General features: G+C 42.4%; 1 non-coding gene across 1 annotated transcript; it reads right to left on the bottom strand.

The window, feature by feature from the left end:
• Positions 1-13,317: 13,317 nt before the first annotated feature.
• On the bottom strand, positions 13,318-13,447 carry Trnar-gcg. The gene is made up of 2 exons: positions 13,411-13,447; positions 13,318-13,360 (listed from the first exon to the last, which is right to left on the bottom strand). It is a non-coding gene; the product is annotated as a tRNA-Arg (tRNA).
• Between the last annotated feature and the right edge of the window lie 762 nt (positions 13,448-14,209).

The raw sequence follows: 14,209 nt of genomic DNA, 5'->3' as shown, positions 1-14,209 counted from the left end.
GGAGTTTAGTGCTTGTTGACAACAGCCTTACTAATCAGGACCATCTCTTCATTGTGGGTTAGAGAAACCACAGAGCACAGGTGTTCCTCTGATCATCTGGAGACAGAGATTAGCACTAGAAGCACTGAATATTCAGAGTGCAGATATAGAGTGCCTGCACAGATGAGCCGCATTCCACTTTGGTAAACGGAGATACCATGATATGAACTGACTGAAAAGCACATGAGGGGATGGTTTCCAATTGCCAGCTGGGACACCTGACAGGTCTGACATTGTCTCTCGCAGTGAACGATGCAATAATATACTGCCCGATTATGTGGACCTGTTTGTATGACTCCAGGAGACTCAGAAAGTCAATGTATCAACCTACTGTTCCCGAACTGAGATAGATTTCTTTGAGGAGCTCCCTACAGACGTTGTGTTTGTGTGTTGCGCCTCCAGCCTCCCTCCCTTCCCAACCAACCAACCAAATTTATCTGTCTTGTAAGGTGGCAGCATCAATGAATGTTTATTGCGCACCTTACATGAGATTCGATATGTCGTAATGAGTAGATTGATATGTCTCATCACATACTTTGGTGATAGCGAGCAGATTTGCCTATCAAAATATACTGTATGTAATGCAAAAAGGTATGACACTCGGTTTGAGAATTTAACACACTGAACCCAAATCCTGCATGTCAATGAGCAAAAGGCGAAAAAAAAAGCTACTGGAAGAGACCCTTGAGTTTGGGACAGACTCAGGTTGCCCAGCCGCGGCCCGCGTGTAGTGAAAGTCTTTTAGCAGGGTATGACCCGTAGCGAGGTATACGGCGAACACACCAGGTGGTCCATTCAAGAGAGCAGATGATGGCCAAGCGCTGCCTGTAATGGAGAAATTCTTTAGAAAACTCCGTTGGGGAATTTCCAGATGGATACAAACAGGTCTGACACGCAGTTAAACAGAGTCGCATTTTCTAATCACGTGAAAGGTCCATGGTGCTCTTGTGATGTACACGGGTAACTTTTAGGCTTCAGGAGTGGGCGCAAGTGTCCAATTGGCAGAAATAAACTTGGAAGAAGTAGAAGTGGCGAGATTACAGCGCAGTTTGAAGGTACACCCTTTGCGATTGGCGGGGTAGTTTCCACGAGCTGAAAGGAACCCTCCCATTGGTCTAAAAAGCCGTGACATGAAGCACAAAAGGACACAGGTGCGGGACAGTTTGCTACGAAAGACAGAATACCGAGAACTTCGTGGACTCTCCTCTGAACCAACATCAAGTGTAGAACAGGGTGCATCACGCTCTGCATGACGCAAAAAGAGGAATTTTGTGTGAACAGTGCGTTCACTTTGGCTAGAACTTAGCTAAAGAATCATTGAGCTCCTATAGTGGAGAAACGAAACAGCCACGTAGTTAATTGTTCTTGCGAGAACTGACAGGGTGCTGAAGTATACACGCTGCTCCATCTGTGCACATGTATATCTCCATATTTTCTAGGTTTGGGACGCGTGCATTTTTTCTCGGCTAACGAGAAACATAGGGCAGTTTCAGCTGATAAAATCAGTGAGGATTTTGATTAGCTTTTTATAGTATTTTCAGAGGGCGAGGGCAGCCATAAGGCCAACAACACGACCCAGCTAAAGGTAAATGTCGCTGGCAGAGGCGTAAAAGTATTGGATCGCCAGTATGCGTTCACTGTGAACACGAGCAATCTTGAGTAATCTTTTGCATACCTTGTCACAAAAGCTAACCATCCTCCGTAGACTTGATTGTCATCCTAAATACATAAGACAATATCCCACAAAACTAAAATGCAAAGGCAATTTAATGATGATAATATAAGGCTTTTTAATTATCTGTTAAGGGCTGAAAACTGGGCAGAGGTCTATAAAGAAAATGATGTAAACTACATATTTAATATAATAATAATATAATCACAACAAATTATGGAATGTACTGAAAAACATGGGTGTACCAGATCACCTCATTCATCTGATACGGAGTTTATACCTTGACCAAGAAGCCACGGTGAGAACTATGTATGGAACAACGAAATGGATAAAGATTCAGAAAGGGGTCCGGCAAGGCTGCATACTGTCACCATACTTATTCAATCTGTATGCAGAACATGTCATGAGGAATGCGAGGCTACATGAAGGAGATACAGGAATTAAAATAGCTGGAATAAATATACACAACCTCAGGTACGCGGATGATACGATCCTGTTGGCAGAAAGTGAAGAAGAATTGAGAACACTCTTACTGAAGGTGAAAGACGAAAGTGAAAAGGCTGGTCTTATGCTGAATGTGAACAAAACGAAAATTATGGCAACTACACCTACCAATTCGTGGGATATAGCAGGAGAAACCCTGGAGGTAGTGACCACATTCAGTTATCTCGGTTCCCAGATCTCTGCTGATGGCGACTGCAGCCATGAAATCCAGAGACTCCTGTTGCTCGGTAGACAGGCGATGTCAGACCTTGACAAGGTTATAAGGTCCAGAGATATAACACTAGCAACAAAGATCCGTATTGTGAGGGCTATCGTCTTTCCAGTTGTGATGTGTGGATGTGAGACTTGGATCATTAGAAAGGCTGCACGGCGAAGAATTGACTCCTTCGAATTGTGGTGTTTGAGGAAACTTCTTAGAGTTCCATGGACTGCAAAGAGAACCAACAGATCAGTATTGGAGCAAATAAAACCAGATTTCTCCCTGGAAGGTCTAATGTTAAAACAAAAGCTGACCAACTTTGGACACACAATGCGAAGGCATGCCTCGCTGGAAAAACATTAATGCTGGGGAAGGTTGAAGGAACTAGAAGAAGAGGACGTCAGAGGATGAGATGGATCGATGGCATCACAGAAGCAATGTGTTCCAACCTGGAAGGTCTACGGGAGAAAGTGCAAGACAGGAAAAAGTGGCGTGATTTGGTTCATGGGGTCACAAAGAGTCGGAACCGACTAAACGAATAGAGAGAGAGAGAGAGAGAGACATATTTAATTCCTTCCATCAAACATGTTTCCACCAATTCAATACTGCATTTCCACTGAAATCCAGGGAAATCGGAAACAAACACACAAAGGGGATATGGATCTCCAGCCAAAAATAGCGTAACTTAAAAAATCACATGAAACACCATGAAGTCGATAATCAGTTTAGGTCATATTGTAAGACCTATTTTGCAATCTACAGAAAAGTAATCCAACAAGCAAAAAAATTACACAATGATAAATTTATAAAGGAATCTAAGAATAAAATTAAAGGTTTGTGGACAGTTGTAAAAAATGAAACAAACAATAAGCAGCATGTTATAAACAAAACGCTAAAACTAAACCTAAATGATGAAGTCACATCGGATCCCCACATAATAGTAAATGGTTTTAATGACTATTTTAGCAAAATAGCAGAAAACCTGACAAAGAAAAACTGCCACAGACCAAACACTCAACACCAAACACTAATGGAAACCATACCAGTACAGGCATCAATGTTTCTTCACAAAGTCTCCAATACTGAAGTACTCGTACTTACAGCTACAAAAGGACTAAATAATAAGTATTCCAGTGGCAGTGACAACATTCCTGATTTAATTGTAAAGAAATATAAATTGTAGAACCCCTAACCCACATCCTTTACAAATGGAGTTTTCCCTGACCTACTAAAGACTTCTAAAATTACCCCACTTCACAAAAAGGGCCCTAAAAATGATTTCGCCAATTACAGACCCATAGCACAACTCAGCTCATTCTAAAAAGTATTTGAAAAATTATTTTACACCAGATTGGAAGACTTTACTAATAAACTACCCTTATTAACAAAACACCAGCATGGTTTAAGAAAACAAAAGATAACTACCACAGCTATTTATGAGTATCTCAACAAAACCTTAAAAGCACTGGATAATAAGGAAATCTCTACTGATATCTTTTTAGATTTATCCAAAGCCTTTGATGTAATTGACCATACCATACTCCTTAAGAAACTAGCAAATAAAGGTATAAGAGGAATTGCAAACAAATGGTTAGAATCCTACCTGTCAAATAGATTACAAAAAGTTGAAATTAATTTTGAGAAAAAGAATACAACCACCCATCAATATACTGTCACTCCTCTGACACAATGCCTATTAGATATGGTGTGCCACAAGGCTCAATCCTGGGACCCATACTGTTTCTCCTATACATTGATGACATAAGCACAAAGCTTGCTACAGGACATACCACATTATTTGCCGATGACAGGAGTATACTAATAACAGGTACTGATACAGAGGACCACAACCAAAAAATTAAACCGCTTATGTCATCACTCAGCAAATGGTTCAACGAGAACAAACTGATTGTAAATATACAGAAAACAATGTACATCAGCTTCAGATTCTCATCCCAAAAACAAGAAATGGCCAATGTGATTCTAAATAACCAAGAGCTTTCGTGTGTGGACTCTGTCAAGTTTCTTGGCATATGGCTTGAAGAAAATCTTAAGGGGGAGACTCACACAAATTATATCTCAAAAAAAGCTATCAACTGTGTGTTATATTTTAACGATACTCAAAAAATCAGTCACAAAATCTGAACTCATACATGTATTTTATGCTTACATCAACTCTACATTACAGTATGGAATCATATTTTGGGGGAACTCACCTGGGGGTAAATATATTTTCACTATGCAAAAAAAGGTAATACGCATAATATGTAACCTAAGACATAACGAAACATGTAGACAACATTTCAAAACAAATGGCATTATGACACCGCCCTCTGCTTACATTTATAATATCGTCTCATTTGTCAAGTCATACCTGTGAAACAATGACTGCACATTAAAATTCAATGGAGATATGCGTAACTATTCAACAAGGCAGCAATCTGACTTACATATGATTCAGTCCAGAACTACCTGCTACCAAAAAAGTGTTTTAAATGTTGGGATACAAATGTATAATAATTCACCAAATGAAATCAAAACAACAAAGAACCCAAGAGCCTTCACACATAAGTTAAGAAAATGTCTCTGGGACCAATGCTTTTATGCAGTTGATCATTTTTTTAAAGGGATTAAAATTGTAAACAATTTTATAATAAATGTTCAATTAGGTCTGAAAATTATATACTGTGCATGCCTATGAAATATACTGGATTACTATATACTGTGCATGTCTATGAAATATACTGGATTACTATATACTGTGCATGTCTATGAATCATACTGGATTATTTTACTATTACATTTGTATTGGCTGTTTTTATTTTACTATACAGCATTTGTATTTACTGTTTTGTTAAAGATAGATAATTTCCTCATTACAAAATAATGTAAAATCAGTTAAATTACTTGCAAATATGTTCTATTGACCTGTCCCATATCATGTGTACAACTGTACAATTCTATGATTTGTATTGACTGTTTTGTTTAAGATAGATAATTTCCTCACTACAAAATAATGTAAAAATCAATTTGTAAAAATTACTTGTAAATATGCTCTCATGACCTGTTCAATATCATATGTACAACTGTGCAACATTATGATTGCCTGGATCAATACAGCACAATACAATAGAGAACTTAGAACCTGGAATCGGATGATTGGACGTAATATTGCTTCACTGTCTAGATGTAAGAAAAAACTTGTAGAGAACTTTCTATTAAAATCTGATATTGTTGTGTTCAGTGTTATTTCTTCTAGTCAGGACGTAATACATTGTCTTAACAATTGTCCTGAAATTGTCGTGTCACACGCTATGTAAACCAGTATGCTTCATTGACAACAGTACAGTAAATAAACCAATTTTGTACAGTTAAACATCGATGTGTTCTGTCGTAGAACATGGGTCCACTCCTATCCCACTAATTTATTCTATAGTGGCCAGCACGAAAATAGGGCTTCTAGGTCATCTCTCCATCTTACAGCATTGCCAGCTTTTTATAGTGATAATTTCAAATGTTCGTAAAAAATTAAAAAAAATTGGATAACTCTATTTTTAGTCTAGATATCATGGTGTACTTTACCAAATAAAAATTCTCACTAGCTGCTAGGGGGAAAAAATGAAAACTAACGTTACAAGAAAGTTTGGAGGAAACTAACTTTTTACTTCAACCTGCGGTAGTAACAGAATCACTAATGTAATTGGACTTCAAAAAAAGAACATCCTCAAAGTTTACAGATGCATATGCTGTCTTTTATTTCAGAAACATAAAAATATTCAGAGATAAAAATAAAATATTATAAGAGGTGTGAAACTGTGCCGACTGTGTAGCGAAAACTTTAGTCGCTGATGAATTTTCGTTCTGTAGGACTGCGAAGAAACTTCTCGCGAGAAAGTTGTTAGGAAAACTACAAATTTATTTTTGGTAACATTTCAGACATCATTATTGTATCGTATCACGTACAGAGGCAAATTACTTCCGCGATATTCCATGCGCTGCAGCGCCCGAGTCGTTGGAGGCCGTTTCCAAGAGTTTTGTTCCGACGGATCGCTTTAATATGACCGAGAATATTCCCTACTTCCCGAAAATATTTTACTGGCTGCTTATACATATCGTTCTTCATTGCAGCCATCACTCAAAACGCCAATATACGCTACGCAAAAGTAATTGTAGTAATTTTGAAGCCAATATTTTCACTGAAGTCGAGCAAAAGGTTTGGTGAAACCCAAGTTTTATCTAAATTTGCTGTAAGCCTATTATTCTTAGCAAGCAATAGTGCTTGGTACACAAAAACCTCGTTCTTATTACAGCGATGTCCCTATCTTGTGTTACAAATTTCGACCATCGTTACAGTTTCTGAATTAAAAACCATGTGGGCGGAGAAGACAGTGCATTGAAGTAACTGGTTAGAATAATCAATTTTAACACGGACATTACCCTGTATTTCTCTAGCCCTCGGTTACTATCCTCTGTCATACTAAAGTAATACAATTAATTATACGTTGTAGCTTTTTGTAAAAGTCGTCAAATATTATAGATTTCTATGCTCTTCTAGGAGAATCAGAATAGGTTCTGGGACTGTTCTGATGTTACTGCACTGTTTAAATATACAGTCGATACAGCACCACGTTTTGTCATTTTATGAACTACATTACCCTTAATACGAAATAGCCAGTAAACCCTTCTATGAAAAAAGGAGTTAAATTTCTAATGTACAAGCAAACCGAACGCAGTAAGATTATATCCGAATGTAAAGACATTATGTTAATTAATGCAGAATTGACAATCTTATTTTAACCGTCTTACTGTAAACTAATCGCTACCACTTGTGATAAATTTATGAGATGTCTACTGTAAGGGAAAAACATTCGCAGTATGTCTTCTATAATTGAAATGAATAGACAAACATTTAAATCAAGTCAGCTTTTTAGATGGACGGCCTTACCTAAACTGAAGGATCTTCTGGCTACGTATCTTCAGATTCACTGTCGCTTGTTTCAGCCAGTTGTATCATAGATTCCGCTATGGTGCCTCTTAAACCCCCGTTCAAGAAATCAGTTTCCTGCAATGCTTCTGCGTGTTCCTTCTGAGTAACATTGTCAAGAGCTTAGTGTATTATCTTCTCGACATCAGCAAGTTTGAAAGTAGTATTTCTATTCGCTACTTCTCGCTTTACTTAGGCCCATATCAATTCAATTGGATTATACTGGCAGTGATACGGTGGTAGATGAACCACTTGGTGTCCCATTTAGTTTGCCATTTGATCTAATTCGTAAGTCTTTTTGGCACGTACGATTTCTTCCTTAAACAGGAGTTCAGCGTTCGTTTCATCAACTGAAAATGAAACAGTCTTTCTCTTTAACCACTCCATAATATCTGCCTTGCGCCAATTTGAACGTGGCAGCTTTTTTCTGTCTGAATGGAGTGGTAGCTGGCGTTATCCATCACGATAATTGACCCTTCTTCCAGAGCAGACAACAGTCGAATAAACCAATTCTTAAAAACTTCTCCATTCATTTCTGAATGGTAATCGGATTGGCAAGAACTTTTTCCATCTCGAAAAACAAGTTTGGCCTCTGGTATGAAACCTGTGATTAATAAACCGGCGTGTGCGACGATTAATCGTCCGCCTCTTCCAGTAGGCACTTCCAAACTGCCGTGCCATGTATACTTATTGGTGTGGTTCTGTGAAACCTAAGTTTCATCCAAGTAGATTTACAGGCCTGCTGGCTTCAGCACGCAAGAACTGCATTGTACACAATAACTTCGCTCTTGCTGGTGCAATGTCTCTGCGTTCCATCAAAACTTCCGTCCGTCACAACACTCCTTGAATCGGAAACCAAGAGAGCGGAGAAGACGAAGAACGGAGGTCTCTGAGCCCGAGTAATTAATGTTTTCACGGAGGTCGGCCTGTATTTTTTTAGCCGTTGGATACTCTCCTCTGTCGTAATATCCAAGTACAGTTCTACGCACGAACTCTTTGCTAAAATCGACAAAGTTGGTTGATTCCCGTTGACGTTTCTACCCCTTTCTTGGAGAATCGAAACACTCATTCATGTCTGGAGATTCTGCAATGACACACATTTGATGATACGGCCTACAATTGACTTGGAGACACCACACGCTTTAGCAGTAAGTTTATGAATTTGCACGAAATTTAAGTTATTTCTCGCCTCTTCTCTGTCAGTCAGATCAGTAAAAAGCTTGAGTACATTCGGTATGATAATTTTTGATTGTTTATGAACGTCTTTCCACTCTTTACGCACACCGACCGGAGGAGTACTACAAGTAGGACGTTGCTCCTGCATTGTTGTTCACGACCAAACACACGTCAAAACACCTTTCTAAAGACAGTAAGACACTGAGATCAGACGTGAACACTCGATACAGGACGGTAACACTGAGCTTTCAGCTGCTCTGACCTATCGCACCGCCAACGGTACCTACATGGCAACAAAGCTAAGAGATGGGCGAATCACAGGCTGCAGCCCCTGCTGGTGGCAGGCAGCGGCCGTGACCTTGAGGACTCTACTTTCGTGCCGACCACTATAGTGATGCTAACGCACTCACATGGTGTTTCTGCTGATATCTGACGAATGTGAAAAGGAGTGGAGTGTCAGAGTCTGTAAGTCAGTTAAGCACATCTGGGATACCAGCGAGTGAGATGTTTCAAACACACTTCCGATGATAATGACAATGATTAGTCGTTTAGGCCCCTAAACAGGGAAGTCACGAGTGTCCCTGAAGCGCATTTCCACCCAATCGCTTTTGAATCTTCAGCGGCGATTGAGCAGTCATTGATCTCATGTCTCCCCAATGCTTTTTATGGCTTATAGTAGTCATGCCACGATGCGGCGCCGCAAGGAAAAGGGAATACTGAGATTAAGGTCCAACATACTTTCAACAACATGTTCAACAGTGATGAAGCACAAGCTCAAATTGAGGAAAGGAGTCGTACTTCCTTATGTAATGGCAACAATAAGGAGGCTGCCAGCTTTGTCTTCACCTGATGGAAGGAATATCACCACCAGTATCACACTTTCTCACTACCTGGACGCTATGAAACGGTTTTGGCTTTCATACGGTCTACCACAGCACATTCTGGCGATCAGGATACCACCAACATTCAAACCGGATACCATTCAAGTCGAACCAGGATTCAAACCAGATACCATTCAGTTCTAAAGTGATAGTACTTACGGGACTTAGAAGAGAAGAATGTTAGCGTTTAACGTCCCATTGGCCTCGAAGTCATTAGTGCTGGAGCAAGTGCTCCAATAAGGGAAGAATGGGGAAGGAGCTCAGCTGTATCCACTGGAACAATGCTGTTTTTTTTTGTTTTCCTTGAGTGAAATATGGAAAACCCTCAAATTCAAATCTATTTGCCTGGGAAGGAATCTGAATCAACTTCTCCCCGAACGCTACACTACTGGCCATTAAAATTGCTACACCACGAAGATGACGTGCTACAGACGCGAAATTTAACCTACAGGAAGAAGATGCTGTGATATGCAAATGATTAGCTTTTCAGAGCATTCATACAAGGTTGGCGCCGGTGGCGACACCTACAACGTGCTGACATCAGCAAGTTTCCAACCGATTTCTCATATACAGACAGTAGTTGACCGGCGTTGCTTGGTGAAACGTTGTTGTGATGCTCCGCGTTTAAGGAGGAGAAATGCGTACCATCATGTTTCCGACTTGGATAAAGGTCGGATTGTAGCCTATCGCGATTGCGGTTTAGCGTATTTGCTGCTCGCGTTGGTCGACATCCAATGACTGTTAGCAGAATATGGAATCGGTGGGTTCAGGAGGGTAATAAGGAGCGCCGTGCTGGATGCCAACGACCTCGTATCACCAGCAGGCGAGATGACAGGCATCTTGTTCGCATGGCTGTAACGGATCGTCCAGCCACGTCTCGATCCCTGAGGCAACAGATGGGCACGTTTGCAAGACAACAACCATCTGCACGAACAGTTCGACGACGCTTGCAGCAGCATGGACTATCAGCTCGGAGATCATGGCTGCGGTTACCCTTGACGCTGCATCACAGACAGGAGCGCCTGCGATTGTGTACCCATCGACGAACCTGGGTGCACGAATGGCAAAACGTAATTTTTTCGGATGAATCCAGGTTCTGTTTACAGCATCATGATGGTCGCAATCGTGTTTGGCGACATCGTGGTGAATGCACATTTGAAACGTGTTTTCGTCATCGCCATACTGGTGTATCACCCGGCGTGATGATATGGGGTGCCATTGGTTACAGGTCTCGGTCACCTCTTGTTCGCATTGACGGCACTTTGAACAGTGGACGTTACATTTCAGATGTGTTACGACCCGTGGCTCTACCCTTCATTCGATCCCTACGAAACCCTACATTTCAGTAGGATAATGCACGACCGCATGTTGCAGGTCCAGTGCGGGCCTTTCTGCATATAGAAAATGTTCGACTGCTGCCTTCGCCTGCACTTTCTCCAGATCTCTCACCAATTGAAAACGTCTGGTCAATGGTGGCCGAGCAACTGGCTCGTCACAATACGCCAGTCACTACTCCTGATGAACTGTGGTATCGTGTTGAAGCTGCATGGGCAGCTGTACCTGTACACGCCATCCAAGCTCTATTTGACTCAATGCCCAGGCGTATGAAGGCCGTTATTACAGCCAGAGGTGGTTGTTCTGGGTACTAATTTCTCAGGGTCTATGCACCCAAATTGCGTGTAAATGTAATCACATGTCAGTTCTAATATAATATATTTTTCCAATGAATACCCGTTTATCATCTGCATTTCTCCTTGGTGTAGCAATTTTAATGGCCAGTAGTGTTCTTACCACTGTGCCCACTCGGTCGGACCTTAATGAAGCTAGCAGGTGGTTTTACACGCCACTAGCCAGGTGTCATGAATTCGGTTGCTTACAAACGGCTAAAAGCGTGCAAAATATAAGCAGTGTTATATGGTATTTAATATTGGCGCGTGAGGTCTGAAATGTCAAATTAACAGCACAACTGCTTAAACTTATCTGTATCCTTTCAATTTTTCCAGTGATCAATACACATCAACAACACAGTCAATTCTCTCTCCCTGTTAGTTCAAGTCTTCCATTTCTTCACTTCTTAGTAACTTACACAGACGAAATATTGTAATGTGTTCTCCCTTTTTCCATCTTTTTTCAAAACAGCACCACACCAGGGTCGAACCAAGAACACTGCCTGTCACAGTAAAAGATTCATGCTGGAAACAATCCCGTAAGCTGTGTCTCAGCCATTTCTCTACAATATAGTTTCTTCTATGGGTGCTATACCGTTCAACCACATTTATGTGACCACCCCCCTAAGTTCGACGTCAATATGCAGTCATTCACAGATGGCAGGTGGTAGCACTATCAGTGAAGAGTATATACAGCTTTTCGGGGGAGGGGAGTTTGCGGGAGACAGTGCAGTCGTTGTTGTAATGCGGAAACGGAGCGATTTATCTGACCAAATCGGAGTGATCATTGGCTTTTGGGGCAAGGGTGGAAGCCTTTGCGAAACGGCCAGCTTTGCAAACTGTTCGTGTGCCACCGTCGTTAAAGTATACAATGCATGGTAATGGCGCCGAGGCAAGTGTAGTGCACATGGGCCATTGATGACAGGGGTGAACGACAGCTGCTGAAAAGTGTACTGGCGATTAGTCGTGCAACTGATGAGCAGCTGTCCGCCCAGATAAATCAAGGGGATACCAACAATGACCGTTTAGCGAACGTTGCTGCGTGTGGGCCTCCGCAGCAGGCGCTTGGTTCTTGCACCCATGTTGACTGCTGTTCATCGGCGACAAAGGCTGGAATCTGCACTCCAGTACCACAGGTGGACGTCCATTGAGTGGCGACAGGTGACGTTTTCAGATGAGTCGCGTTTTATGCTCCATCAGACGGATGGCCATTGGCGTGTACGGTGTGAAAAGTCTGAAAGCAAACAACTTGCAACATTCTTCAGAAGGGTCCACATCAGAGGAGGGAGCTTTACGGTCCGGGTAACGTTTTCGTGGGGTTTCCCTGGAGATCTCGTTATTCTGTAAGGCACAATGGATCAACACAAGCGTGCATCTATCCTCGGGGACCAGTTCCACCACTACGTGCAATTTGTTTTTGCTCGGCGTGATGGCATCTATCAGCAGGACAATGTAATGTGCCACGCAGCTCGCAATTTACATGCGTGGTTGGAAGATAATCACGATGAGTTTATTGTACTCCTCTGGCGATCAAACTTGCTGGATTTAAACGCAATCGAGGATCTGTTGGACCACATCGATCGGGCTGCTCGCTCCATGGATCCAGAAACCAGAAACTAGCGCTGCTGGCCACGGCCCTGCAGTCGTCATGACTCCTCATCCCTGTCTGAGCTTCCAGAACCTCACTGACTCTCTTCCTTCAAGTCTGGCAGCGCGACCTGCACTGGAAAAGACAGTTATTCAGGCTTTTGATAGGTGGTCACATTAATGTGACAGGACAGTGTGGTTCATCAACGGATGCAGCGAAGCTTCTATGAAGTTTGGAGAGTAGGGGAGAGGTAGTGGCAGAGGTGCGGGTGAGGGCTTACAGTCACGAATAAATAGCTCAGCAGTAAGCATGGTTCTGGATTCGAAGTCTAGTCAGGCAGACACTTTTAACCCACCAACAAGTTTCAAAGCCGGTAGTACTTGAATGAGATTTTTCACTCTACAGCGGAGTGTGCGCTGATATGAAACTTCCTGGCAGATTAAAACTGTGTGCTGGACCGAAACTCGAACTCGGGACCTTTGCCTTTCGCGGGTTCAAATGGTTCAAATGGCTCTGAGCACTATGGGACTCAACTGCTGTGGTCATAAGTCCCCTAGAACTTAGAACTACTTAAACCTAACTAACCTAAGGACATCACACACATCCATGCCCGAGGCAGGATTCGAACCTGCGACCGTAGCGGTCGTGCGGTTCCAGACTGTAGCGCCTTTAACCGCTCGGCCACTCCGGCCGGCCCCTTTCGCGGGCAAGTGCTCTACCAACTGAGCTACCCAAGCACGACTCACGCCCCGTCCTCACAGCGTTACTTCTGCCAGTACCTCGTCTCCTACCTTCCAAACTTAACAGACGCTCTTCTGCGAACCTTGCAGAACTAGGACTCCTGAAAGAAAGGATATTGCGGAGACATGGCTTAGCCACAGCCTGGGGGATGTTTCCAGAATGAAGGCAAAGCTCCCGAGTTCGAGTCTCGGTGCGGGACACAGTTTTAATCTGCCAGGAAGTTTCATATCAGCGCACACTCCGCTGCAGAGTGAAAAATCTCATTCTGGAAACATCCCCCAGGCTGTGGCTAAGCCATGTCTCCGCAATATCCTTTGTTTCAGGAGTCCTAGTTCTGCAAGGGACACGTACAGCACAAAAGCGTACAGGCCGACCTCGTCTGTTGACTGACAGAGACCGCCTCCAGTTGAAGATGGTCGAAGCGTGTAATAGCAGACATCTATTCTAACGATTACACAAGAATTCCAAACTGCATCAGGATCCACTGCAAGTACTATGACAGTTAGGCAGGAGGTGAGAAAACATGGATTTCATGCTCGAGTGGCTGCTCACAAGCCACACATGACGCCCGTATATGCCAAACGACGCCTCGCTTGGTGTAAGGAGCGTAAACATTGGACGATTGAACAATGGAAAAACGTTGTATGGAGTGGCGAATCACGGTACACAATGTGGCGATCCGATGTCAGGCTGTAGGTATGGCGAATGCCCGGGGAACGTCATCAGCCAGCGTGTGTAGTGCCAACAGTAAAACTGGG

The sequence above is a fragment of the Schistocerca piceifrons genome, chromosome 2, assembly GCF_021461385.2.
Source record: "Schistocerca piceifrons isolate TAMUIC-IGC-003096 chromosome 2, iqSchPice1.1, whole genome shotgun sequence".
NCBI classification, from domain to species: Eukaryota; Metazoa; Arthropoda; class Insecta; order Orthoptera; family Acrididae; genus Schistocerca; species Schistocerca piceifrons.
This window is presented reverse-complemented; position numbering and strand designations above follow the sequence as displayed.